Source organism: Physeter macrocephalus, chromosome 8 (assembly GCF_002837175.3).
Source record: "Physeter macrocephalus isolate SW-GA chromosome 8, ASM283717v5, whole genome shotgun sequence".
NCBI lineage: Eukaryota > Metazoa > Chordata > Mammalia > Artiodactyla > Physeteridae > Physeter > Physeter macrocephalus.
In genome coordinates, this window is record NC_041221.1 from 105,103,104 (window position 1) to 105,116,811 (window position 13,708).

Here is a 13,708-nt window from a genome sequence, read left to right on the forward strand (position 1 = left end):
AATCATGAGAAAAACTTCAGACAAATCCCGGCTGAGGGACATTCTACAAAATGACTGACCAGTAGTCCTCAAAACCATCAAGGCCATCAAGAAAATTCTGAGAAACTGTCACAACCAAGAGGAGCCTGAGGAGATATGTCTATTAAATGTAATGTGGTTTCCTAGCTGTTATCCTGGAACAGAAAAGGGATATAAAGGAAACGTTAAAGAAAATTGAAGAAAGCATAGACTTTAGTTAATAATAATGTACCAACATGAATTCATTAATTATGATAAATGGACCATACTAATAAAAGATGATAGGAAAAACTGGGTGAGGGTTACATGGTAACTCTCTATACTCTCCTTTCAATTTGCCTGTAAATCTAACTCTGTTCTACAATAAAAATCTTATTTAAACAAAACAAACAACAACAAAAAGAAACACAAGGAGACAGTAGATTCCAGAATGTTCTGATCAAGTGAAAGGGGACATGGCTATTTGGAGAGAGAAGACTGAATTCACAGGGCAAAGAATAAAGAAGGTGGCTGCGGTGAGGCCAGTTAGAAACATTTTTCCTTCATTTTCCCCAAACTAAAGATGATATAAGAACTAGTTTTAGTTTTACACTAGAGTTTTTAATCAAGAGTGAGGCAGGGAGAAGAATGGTTAACGTTTACATTATACTATATGAAAGGTTGTCCAATCAAACTGAAACACAGAATTTCTACACATCTGATGTCTAATCTTCATAAAATCAGTGCTCTCAGTGGTATCTAGGAAGCCAGCTGAGGTGTGTGTGGAATGGCGGGCAACCTGCACAGGAGTAGACCTCATGGGTGGGGAGGGTGCTGTTGCAGAGTAGGGAGGTACATGGTGGGAAGAATCATAAACCCAAGAGCTCAGCCTTAGAAGGAGAAAATCTTAACCTTTTGACAAATGGTGGAAACAACTTTTTCTCAAACAGAACACCTTCTCTTTTCAAATAGACCAGGAGACCTATTTCTTATAGCCTTAATGAGAGTATATTAGAAGCCCAAATCAAATTCCATTGCAACAATAAGCCACAACCCAACGCTATGGAAAGCAAAATCACTTTCAGTATTCCAGTATAATAAAATAATTTTAATAAAAGAAGATATACCTTGCAAATCCTAAACTCAATGAAAAATGACATGAGATAATTTCACCCCCCCAAAAAAACCCTTCAAAATAAAGAATTTACTAAAAATAATGTACAGTATTTCTTAATGATAGAAGGATCAATTCACCAATAAGACATTAAAATTCTAAATCGTGTGCCCCTAGCAATTTAGAAGGTTATATTTTTGAGAAAATATAACACAGAACTTTGGATTATAAATTGCAGAAACTTATAAAACTAAAGGAAGAAGTAGACAAATTCACAATCATAGATGCTGCTATTGATATCCCTCTTCAGTATTTGGTAGAATATGAGATTTTAAAAAAAAATAGTAAAGACAAAGAGGATTTGAGCAACACTATCGAGCAACTTATCATAATATACATTTAAAAAACATGACATCCAGTAAGTACAAAATATGACTTCTTTTCAAGTGCCAGTAGAACTTTCAACAAGGCACACATAAAGCTGGTCCATAAAGCAAGTTTCATCAAATATCAAAGGACTGAAATAAACTGAGTATGTTACCTGACTATAATGAATTTAATTAGAAATCAATAGAATTATGTAATTTAAAAAACCTCCAAATATGTGAAAGAAAGAGAGAGAGAAGAGAGAGAACAGAGAAAGGAGAGAGGGAGGGGGTATGGATCACAAGGCAAATTAGAAAGCATTTCAAAATGTATGATAATAAAATAATATTATCAAAATATATTGTAACAAGTTAAAACAGTGCTTAGAGGGAAATATATGGATTTAGATACTTACATTTTTATTTTCTTCTTTTATCATCTCTATACTAAAGGGAGGAAAAGAAGTAAGTGAAGAGAAATAAGGATATAAGAAAGTGTTCTTATATCTGTCTTCTCAGCAAAATTATGAGAATTCTCTTTCTGCTGGGTGTGTGTGTGTGTGTGTGTGTGTGTGTGTGTGTGTTTCTACCTTCCACTTTTCTGTGATTAAATGATCTAGGGCCATAATTGATGTTTTATTTATTTAGTATTTTCATGAAATAGTTCAAACATTTATATCAAAATAAGAAGGTAATGAAAACCCAGTGTTTATTTTACCCATGTACACACAAGACACCTTTAGAAAATCCTTGGCATGATTTCATATTCATTTACATCGTTTTGTAAAGAAATAAAAAGTACAATTACCATCACAGAATATTGTGTACATCTTACTAATTCTGTTCCTCTAATTCCTGCCCCAGGCAGAATTAATATTAGTATTTTTCATGCCCACTCTTACTTACTTTTATTACTTATTTATACATCCATTAATATTTTAAAATATTGTTTTAAACTTCATGTACATTTACTTAATGAATATATCATTTTGGAGTTTGCCCTTTTTTGCTCAAAATATTGTTTTTCATATTTAACATACTCATAAATATAACCATATGTGTGAGTTTCTCTAAAGAATATACCTGGGTCATAGATTATGTTAATTTTCATCTTTACTTGAAATTGCCAAAAATGTGCTGTATTTCTTTACTACTGTTCAGAGTGTATGAAGATCCCAAACACCTATTTCTGACCAAGAGTGCTCTCACTAGACAGTTTATTTCCATTGTGATGGACGTGAAATAATTATTTTATTGTGTTATTAATTTGAAATTTAATGATTACTAATATATTTGGTATTTCCATGTTTTATTGGCCATTCTGATTTTCTTTTCTGTGAATGCTTCGTGCATACCTCTTGCCATTTTTTTCTGTTGGTTCCTATGTCTTTTTTTACTAATTTGTTGGAGTTCATTTATTTTCCAAACATTGCCTGATTATATACCTTGAAAATAATTTATTCTAGTGTGAAACTTGTCTTTCCCCAATATTTATGTTTTTTTTAAACATAAACTTTTAAGTTCAATAAATATTCCTTATTTGGGGGCTTTTTTGTTTTCTTTTCTAAGAAATCTATTTCTGAATTAAGACTTTATACTTTCTTCTCAAAATTTTAAGAATTTGCTTTTGACATTTGTTTTACTCTACTAGACATTTTATCTTTCTGTTTGAGGAAGGGGTCTAAATTTATGTTCTTCTTATATGAATAACCAGTTTTGTCCTACCACTTACTAACTAGTCCATCCTTTTTTATTCATCTGCAATGCACCTCTGTAATATATTATTTCAATATATGTGGAAATTTTTCTCTATTCTATTGCATTGATCGATTTATCAACCCCACTCTCTATCAGTACACACTACATTAATTACTAAGGCTAAAAATGAATTTGATATCTAGTAGGAAATATCTTTTACACATTTTTTTTCTTCAAAATTGTCTTATTTGGTTATTGTTTCCGAGAGAAATTTTAGGATCACTTTGGAAGATTCCAAAGAACAGTTTCAGTTTTGACTGGTTATCAAATTTATGGATTAATTTGGGGAAGAATGTGTATTTTTGTGATATGTATTGGCCTTTGCATCGTATATCATTTTTTTTAAACATCTTTTTTGGAGTATAATTGCTTTACAATGGTGTGTTAGTTTCTGCTTTACAACAAAGTGAATCAGTGATACATATACATATGTTCCTATATCTCTTCCCTCTTGTGTCTCCCTCCCTCCCCATATATCATTTTTGATATTCATGTCTCCTTATCTATTTTTTATTGAACTATAATTTACATATAATATTATATTAGTTTCAGGTCTATGACATAATGATGCAATATTTTTATACATTATGAAATGACCACCACAGTAAGTCTAGTTACCATCTGTCACCATATGAGTTATTATAATATTATTAACTCTATTCCCTGTGCTGTACGTTACATCCCTGTGACTTATTTACCTTATAGCTGAAAGTTTATACCTCTTACTCCTCTTCACCAACTTTGTCCATTCCCCTACCAATTTGTTCTCTGTAACTATGAGTCAGTTTCTGTTTTGTTTTGGTTGTTCACTTATTTTGTTTTTTAGATTCCACATTTCAGCAAAATCATACAGTATTTGACATTCTCTGTCTGACTTATTTCACTTAGCACAATATCTCTAGATTCACCAATGTTTTCACAAATAACAAAATTTCATTCCTTTTTATGGCTGAGTAATATTCCATTGTATATGTATACCATATCTTCTTTATACATCCCTCTTATCAATGAACACTTAGGTTGCTTCTTTTCTTAACTATGGTAAATAATGCTGCAATGAGCATAGCGATGCATATATTTTTTCAAATTGTGTTTTTATTTTCTGCAGATAAGTATCCAGAGGTGGAATTGCCAGGTCATATGGTAGTTCTAGTTTTAGTCTTTCAAGGAAGTTCCATACTGTTTTCCATAGTGATTCCACAAATTTACATTCCCACCAACAGTGCACAAGGGATCCCTTTTCTCCACATCCTTGCCAGCTCTTGTTGTTTCTTATTTTTTAGTAATATCTCTTCTGACATGTGTGAGATGGTATCTCATTGTGGTTTTGATTTGCATTTCCCTGGTGATTAGTGATGTTGAGAATCTTTTCATGTGCCTGTTGGCCAACTGTATGTCTTCTTTGGAAAAATTTCTATTCAGGTCTTCTGCCCAATTTTAATCAGGTTATTTTTTTTTTGATATTGAGTAGTATAAGTCTTTTATATATTTTGGATATCAACCCTTTATTGGATATATCATATGCAAAGATCTTTTCCCATTCAGTAAGTTGCTTTTTGCTTTTTTGATCATTTCCTGCATGGTGAAAAAGCTTTTTAGTTTGATGTAGTCCCATTTGTTTATTTTTGCTTTTGCTGCCCTTGCCTGAGGAGACATATTCAAAAAAATATTTCTAAGATTTATGTCAGAGAGCTTGCTGCCTATGTTTGCTTCTAGGAATTGTTTGGTTTCAGGTCTTACACTTAACTATTTAATCCATTTTCGGTTTATTTCTGTATATGCTGTAAGAAAATGGTCAGTTTCATCCTTTTGCTTGTTGTTCACTTTTCCCAACACAATTTATTAAAGAGACTTTCTTTTCCCCATTGTATAGTCTTGCCTTCTTTGACATAGATTAGTTGATCATATAAGCATGGGCTTATTTCTGGATTCTCTATTCTGTTCCATTGCTCTATGTGTCTGTTTTTGTACCAGTACCATACTGTTTTGATTACTATAGCTTTGTAGTATAGTTTGAAATCAGGGAGTGTGATACCTCCAGTTTTGTTCTTCTTTCTCAAGTGTACTTTGGTATTCAGGGTCTTTGTGTTTCCATGCAAATTTTAGGACTGTTCGTTCTAGTTCTGTGAAAAATGCCATTGGTATTCTGATAGGATTTGCATTGAAGTGATAGATTGTTTGGGGTGGTATAGACATTTTAACAATCTTGATACTTGCAATCCATGAGCATAGTATATCTTTCCATTTGCTCGTGTTGTCTTCAATTACTTTCATCAATGTCTTATAGTTTATAGAGTACAGGTCTTTCACCTCTTTGGTTAAATTTATTGCTAGGTACTTTATTCTTCATGATGCAATTGTAAACGAGATAGTTTTCTCCATTTCTCTTTCTCATAGTTTGTTGTTCGTGTATGGAAATGCAACAGATTACTGTATATTAATTTTGTATCCTGCACATTTACTGAATTCATTTATTAGTTCTAATAGTTTTTTGGTTGTGTCTTTGGAATTTTCTATGTATAGTATCATGCTATTTGCCAACAGTGACAGTTTTACATCTTCCTTTCCAATTAGGATGCCTTTTATTTCTTTTACTTGCCTGATTGCTCTGGTCAGGACTTCCAATACTATGTTGAGTAGAAGTAGCCAGAGGAGGTATCCTTGTCTTATTCTTGATCTTAGAATAAATGCTTTCAGTTTTTCATCATTCAGTATGGTGTCAGCTATAGGTTTGTCATATATGGCTTTTATTATTTTGAGGTTATGTTCCTTTATATCCATTTTGTTTAGAGTTTTATCAAAAGTTGATGTTGAATTTTGTCAAAAGATTTTTCTGCATCTATTAAGGTGATCATATGATTTTATCCTTTGTTTTGTTAATGTGGTGTATCACATTGATTGATTTGCAGATGTTAAACCATCCTTGCATCCCTGGAATGAATCCTACTAGATAATGGCTTGTGATCTTTTTAATGTCTTGTTGAATTCAATTTGCTCATATTTCATTGAAGATTTTTACATCTATATTCATTAGGGATGTTAGCCTGTAATTTTCGAGTGTGTGTGATGTGTCTGTGTTTTTGTGTGATTTTGTTGTTAGGGTAATTCTGGCCTCATAAATTGAGTTTGAAAGTGGCCCTTCCTCTTCAAATTTTTCAAATAATTTATGAAGGCTTGGTATTAAATCTTTGTTAAATATTTGGTAGAATTCGCCTGTGAAGCCATCTGGACCTGGAATTTGTTTGTTGGGAATTTTTAAAATTTTGTTTCAATTTCCTTACTAGTAATTTATCTATTCAGATTTTCTATTTCTTCCTGATTCAGTCATGGAAGATTTTATGTTTCTAGGAATTTATCAATTTCTTCTAGGTTGTCTAACTTATTGGCATATAATTGTTCATAGTATTCTCTTATGAGTCTTTGCATTCCTGTGGTATCAGTTGTAATTTCTCCCCTTTCATTTTGTGATTTTATTTACTTATGCTTTCTCTCTTTTTTCCTTAATGAGTCTGGCTAAAGGTTTGTGGATTTTGTTTTCTTTTCAAAGAACTATCTCTTGGTTTCATTGATCTACTTTATTTATTTGTTTGTTTGTTTGTTTGTTTGTTTTTTGCGGTACGTGGGCCCCTCACTGTTGTGGCCTCTCCCGTTGTGGAGCACAGGCTCCGGACGCGCAGGCTCAGCAGTCATGGCTCACGGGCCCCGCCGCTCCGCGGCATGTGGGATCCTCCTGGACCGCGGCATGAACCCGTGTCCCCTGCATCGGCAGGCAGACTCTCAACCACTGCGCCACCAGGGAAGCCCAATCTACTTTATTTTTTTATTTTTTTTATTTTTTTTAAGTTTCAACTTCATTTATTTCCACTCTGATCATTAATATTTCCTTCATTTGGGCTTTGTTTGTTCTTTTTTTTCCTAGTTCCTTTAAATTTAAAGTTAGGTTGTTTATTTGAGATTTTTCTTGTTTCCAGAGGTAGGCTTATGTCGCCATATATTTTCCCCTTAGAACTGCTTTTGATGTGTTCCACAGTTTTGGAACATTGTGTTTCTCTTTTCATTTGTCTCCAGTATTTTTTATTTTCCTCTTTGACTTCTTCAGTGAACCATTAGTTGTTTTGTAGCATATTGTTTAGCCTCCACATGTTTGTGTTTTCTCCAGTTTTCTTCTTGTAATTGATTTCTAGTTTCATACTGTTGTGGTCATGAAAGAAGCTTGTTATGATTTCAATCTTCTTACATTTATTGAGGCTTGTTTTGTGGCCAAACAAATGATCTATCTGGTTGAAGGTTCCATGTGCACCTGAAAAGAATGTGCATCCTGCTACTTTGGGATGAAATTTCCTTAAAGAAAACTCTTAAATCAATGAGGTCTAACATGTCATTTAAGGCCAGTGTTTTTTTATTGATTTTCTGCCTAGATGATCTATCCTTTGATGTAAGTGAGGTATTAAAGTTCACTATTATTATTGTATTGATGTCTATTTCTTTATTTCTATTAATATTTGCTTTATATAATTAGATGCTCCTATATTGGGTGCATAAATGTTTATAAATATTGTATCCTCTGGTTGGATTGACATCTTTGTCATAACGTAATGTTCTTTGTTTTTTGTTAGAGTCTTTCTTTTATAGTCTATTTTGTCTGATATAAGTATTGCTACCTCAGCTTTCTTTTTATATCCATTTGCATGATATATATGCTTTTTATTCCTTCACAATCCTTCAGTCTGTGAGTGTCTTTAGGTTTGAAATGAGTCTCTTAAAGGCAGCATATAGGGTTTTTTTTTTAATCCGTTTAGCCACCTTTATCTTTCAATTGGATAGTTTAGTCCATTTACATTTAAAGTAATTATTGATAGGTATGCACTTATTGCCATTTCCTTAATTGTTTTCTGGTTGTTTTTGTAGTGCTCCTCTATTTCTTTTTCCCTTGCTCTCTTCCCTTGTGGTTTGATTGTTTTCTTCAGTATTATGTTTATATATCTTTTCTCTTTTTCTTTTGTGCATTTACTATGTTTTTTCTTTGTGGTTACCATGAGGTTCACATGTAACATCCTATGTATATAACAATCTCTTTTAAGTCTGTAGTGACTTAATTTTGAACACAAACCAAAGATTTATCCTTTAACTCCCCCCACATTTTGTATTTTGATGACATATTTATCTTTTCATTTTGTGTATTCCTTGAATAATTATTGTATTTTTAATTAATTTTATTGTTTTTGTCTTTTACCCTTAGTACTGTCTTTATAAGTGATTTATTCACTCCATTGTTATTTCCCTTTTCTGGTGAGATTTTTACTTTAGTATGTTTTCTTATTCTTAATTAGTACCTTCTTTTAGCTTAGAGAATCCCCTTTAACTTTTCTTGTAAGGCCATATTAGTGGTGATGAACTCCTTTAGCTTTTGCTTGTCTGTAAAACTCTGAATCTCTCCTTTAATTCTGAATGATAACCTTGTAGGTAGAGTATTCTTAGTTGGTAGCCTTTTCCTTTTAGCATTTTGAATATGTCACGTCACTCCCTCATAGCCTGCAAACTTTCTGCTGAAAAATCTGCTGATAGCCTTGTGGGGTTTCTCGTATGTGTAATAAGTTGCTTTTATCTTGCTGTTTTTAAAATTCTCCCCTTATCTTTAACTTTTACCACTTTAGTTATAATGTGCCTTGGTGTGTTTCTATTTAGGTTCATTCTTATTTGGAACTCTGTGGGCTTCCTGGACCTGGTTGTCTTTTTACCTCCCAAGATTAAGGAAGTTTTCAGCTATTATTTCTTTAAATAATTTTTCTACACCTTTTCTCTCTATTCTCCTTCCAGGACCCCTATAATGCAAATGTAATCTGCATGATGTTTTCCCAGAGGTCCCTTAAGGTATCCTTACTTCTTTTAATTCTTTCATTTCACTGCTCTGTCTGGGCGTTTTCCATTGTTTTGCCTTCCAGCTCACTGATTTGTTCTTCTGTTTCATCCATTCTGCTGTAAAAACCCTCTAGTGTATTTTGCATTTCAATTATAGCTTCTGTTTCAGAGTTTTTTACATTTTCTATCTCTTTGTTGAAGTTCTTACTGTGTTCAACCATTCTTCTTCTGAGATCGGTGAGCATATTTACAATCTTTATTTTGAATTCTTTATCAGGCAGGTTGCTTTTCTCCATTTCATTAAGGTCTTTTTCTGGGAATTTCCCTTGTTCTTTGATTTAGAACATATTCCTCTGTCTTCTCATTTGCCAGTCTCTCTGTGATTGCCTATATGTGTTAGGTGAAACATCTATCTCCTCCAGTCCTGAGGGAGTGGTCTTGTTTAGGAGCTGTTCTGTGTGGCCCAGAAATGTAATCTCCTCTGGCCACTAGAGCCAGGCACTCAATGGATCTTCCTTTTGTGGGCTGCATGTGCCCACCAGCTGTGATAGGGCTGTGGCTACAAGGAGGAAGCTTACCCACCTGGGTTGCACAGAAAGGGGGAAGTTGCTTGCCCATTCTAGTTGTGGTTTGGTCTCTGCATGTGATGGGTTGGACTCAGGGTGCTCACCTGTTTTGCTTGCAGACCAGTCTTTGTGCAGGGTGGGTGTGAACTCATGGGGACTTCAAGTATGAGGCAGCTTTTCTCATGAGGTTATATATTTTGTCTGTTATATATTTACAAAGGGATTCTCCCACATATAATATTGACCTTAAGTTTAATTTCATCCCATTATCCCCTTCAAATTTATTTAGCAATTACGCTCTTCATTTGTTATTTATTTGTAGACCATTATTATTTTTTTACTTTTTTGTTTTTTAGAACCTGAAAAAATTGTTAGCACCTTTAATCTTGCTTTATGTATCCCTCCTTCCATCCTCTTTTTCATAATCTTATCCACTGCTCTTCTATGAAGGTCTTATACGTGTACATAGCTCTTAGATAATGAGGCACCAAGACTGGCCATGGCAACCCAGCGTCATTCTCAATAGCTATTCTGAGAGGGCCTGTCTCATCCCAGCTCTGTGATGTGGGTTCCTTTACATTCTCTTCTAAGTAATAATAGAATGGATTCTCTTTCCCTGTCTTTCTATGTTATTTTAAATCATTTACTAAACAGGTCTAATGCTAGATAGCATTTTTCATTCCTTTTTGTTCAACTACATTTACTGATATTTATAAGTCAGTGATAAAAATATTTTTATTCTCTCTTCTCATGTCTCCTCACATACTGAGTAAGCCCTATGTATTTAGTGTAGTTCACTTACTATAAATGTATTTGCCAGTGTTATATGGTCTTCTGTGGTATGCCAACCAACTAACAATTCTTATTTTGTTGAGTAAGTTTTACTTCAAGACACCTACCAGACTATGAACAAATAATCTTTCTATAAGATCATAAACGTTAGAAAGAATAATATTTACTAAAATTTATACTCTGAATTTATGTATTCTTGAATAATTTTGTAACATAATGAAATGGTCAGTTTCAGTTTGTATCTCCAGGGTCTTATTCAAACATTTTAAGGACTGAAATAAATAGCAACTAACTTGAGAAAAGTTTGGATAATTAAATCTTAAATGTATCACATGTTGGAATTAATTTAAATACTTTTTCTTTTAAAATAATATTCCAACTGAAAAAAATCTCCTTCATTATAAATATTATAAAATACTATATGAGAATTGTGAGCCTCTGTTAGGTTTATCATACCCTAAAATAATCTGTAAGATATTCCTTTTGAATTCTGGAACATTTAAACATCAAATAAAACTAAAAGAGTGATGGTTGGCTTGCAATAGCTAAGTGGATTATAATTGATTTTTTCTACTTAATATCTAAATCAGGCAACTTAGATTATTTTTATCTCTAATGTAAACACTTTTTAACTTATTATCACGTGATTCTTGCTTATCTTAGAGGTACTCTCTCTGCCTTTTGGTGAAATTTATTTATTATTCAGTTTCTTAATATGTGATTTCCCCTTCCTGAGACCTAAGAAATATTTTCAAGGAATCCACAAAAACATTATCGTCAATTTTAATAAATTGTCAAGTGGGTTCAAATTATTTCATGTAAAATCATGTTAAGAAGAAATGACTTCTGTGAAGAATTATGGTGGCTGGGTTTGGGTAGAAGGGCACATCTGAAGTTTATAATGGAAGAAGTAAAACGTACAATCTCTCTGTTACTCCTTACTTCCCAAGCTCAATGGCAAAGGGCACTATCACCAACACATAAAGTAAATTTGGAGAGCAAGATGAAGGGACCAAACCAGCAATGTGTCTTTTCCTGTACCTATTATTTGCTGTCTGTGACATGATTCCATGTTCTCCCAGACACAAACTTCCTAGTTCCTCAACCCCAATGTGACAGCCATATTTGTTATCAGTGACCTTATTAAACATCAGTCTAGGTCAGAGATTTTTCCTCTTAAGGAGCTATAAATTCTACAGGAACACCAGATGGATATTTTTCTTTTCTACTAGAGAATGAGGAAGTGTTTTTTACTAGGGATCACAACAGAATGAATAGAAAACTATTTTTCTTTTCTTTTGAAAACAACATGAAATTCAAACCTTATAACTTAATATGATTAATTCGTCATTTTATTAGCTAATATTATAAGTTAATTGGCTAATAGAAATGTTAACATTATTAATTGGTAAATAACATTTTTTGGAGTCAGCTTGGAATTCTTTTCATAGTCCACCACACTAGCTCTGTGTCTAAATTCCTCCTCCTTTCTACCCTAAGGTTGTTTTGAAAATTAAATGAGACAGTGTTTTTTGGTTTGTTTGTTTGTTTGAGGTACGCGGGCCTCTCACTGCTGTGGCCTCTCCCCTTGCGGAGCACAGGCTCCGGACGCGCAGGCTCAGCGACCATGGCTCACGGGCCCAGCCGCTGCGCGGCATGTAGGATCTTCCCGGACCGGGGCACGAACCCATGTCCCCTGCATCGGCAGACAGACTCTCAAACACTGCGCCACCAGGGAAGCCCAAGACAGTGTTTTTAAAGTGCTTGATATAATGTCTACAGCATCAAAATCTTTCAATACATGTTAACTCATTATTTTTGTTATTATTATTTCAGGGTTGTTTTTATATAATAACCCAAGGGTATTTTAGGATTACACTATGATATGTTAGCTATTTGTTTCCTTACAGAGTATATTATTTCATATATAATAGTAGTAAATATAAACCAACTACAGGTAAAATCAGTTACAAATAGGAAAACAAAGTAGTCATATTTCACAATTATTAATGCAGTACTAAAATAGATGACAAAATAGAGCCCAACATAGTTTCTTCATAAACATCCAGGATTCCTGGGTCAAAAGGATTCAAAATAACATTTATAGGCTATTTGGGTAGCTAACTCTAAAATCAAAACAGTATGAAGTATCCACAATTCTCATTTCAAGCACACTTCAAGCAAGGTAGACATTGAATGAAACTAAAAGATTTATCAAATGTTCTAAAACAGATTACACATAATAACCAAGAAAGATGCTAGAAAGTGTCACTGTTAGGTTGTGTCTCTACACTGAAATTCTCCAAACAATGCCTAATCATCATTTGCTAGTTAAAGATTAGTCACCTTGGATGAAAAACGTCTGTTAAACTCTGATAGTTACAACTTTCTTATGGAATTATCCTTTATCAGTGAAATATTTTGGAACATTATTGCAATGTTCAAGGTAGGAAGAAGAAATTGCTCAGACTATGGTTTTTAGACAGACTAAGTCTCTAAAAGGAAGGAAAGAATATCTCAATTTATCACTTTTTAAAAGAACTATAGTTTGTTTGAGGTCTGGATAAAAAGAAGATATTCTGGTTAATAGTAACATTATCCCACGATCATAAAGAGGGACCTGCCATTTATTATGTTAATGTGTACCAACTGATGAAGGAATTGGATATAATGTACATCTCTCTCCAGACAAGTATAACAATAGGAAATTTGATCATGACATATCTGCAGGGAGAGCAACATGTTAGCATAGGTAAAGGGGTAATACGAGAGGTAATTTGATTTCATGAACTCCAAATGACTTTGGAGACTACACATGAAATTTTGTGAGTGGTCACAGCGAGGTTGGAAAAGCGAAAGATCAAACTCCATACCTTCTGGCTACCAGTGTTTCTTTGTCTTTTCCTTATGCCATCAAAAGATACATTCAGTCTCAGAAAGAAATTTCTCATTGAAGTGAAACTTAGTATAATAAATAATGTAACACCACTGTTTGTAAGCTCATGTTTGTCAACTTAATTTGTCATTCTTCTATATGTAGAAAAGAGATACTCATTATCTCTTTGTTCTTTACTGAACAAATGAGAATTTCTATGAATTCTGCAAGTTGGTAAGAACAAATAATATGAAGTATAGAGATACTCCTTTAATAAAACTAATTAAAAGGTTAAGTGAATGATAACTGGACAATTAAATGTAAAGGCAGACAAGGATGGGCCTTTTCAAAACTCTAATCATAGAAGCAAGTACTTCAATTA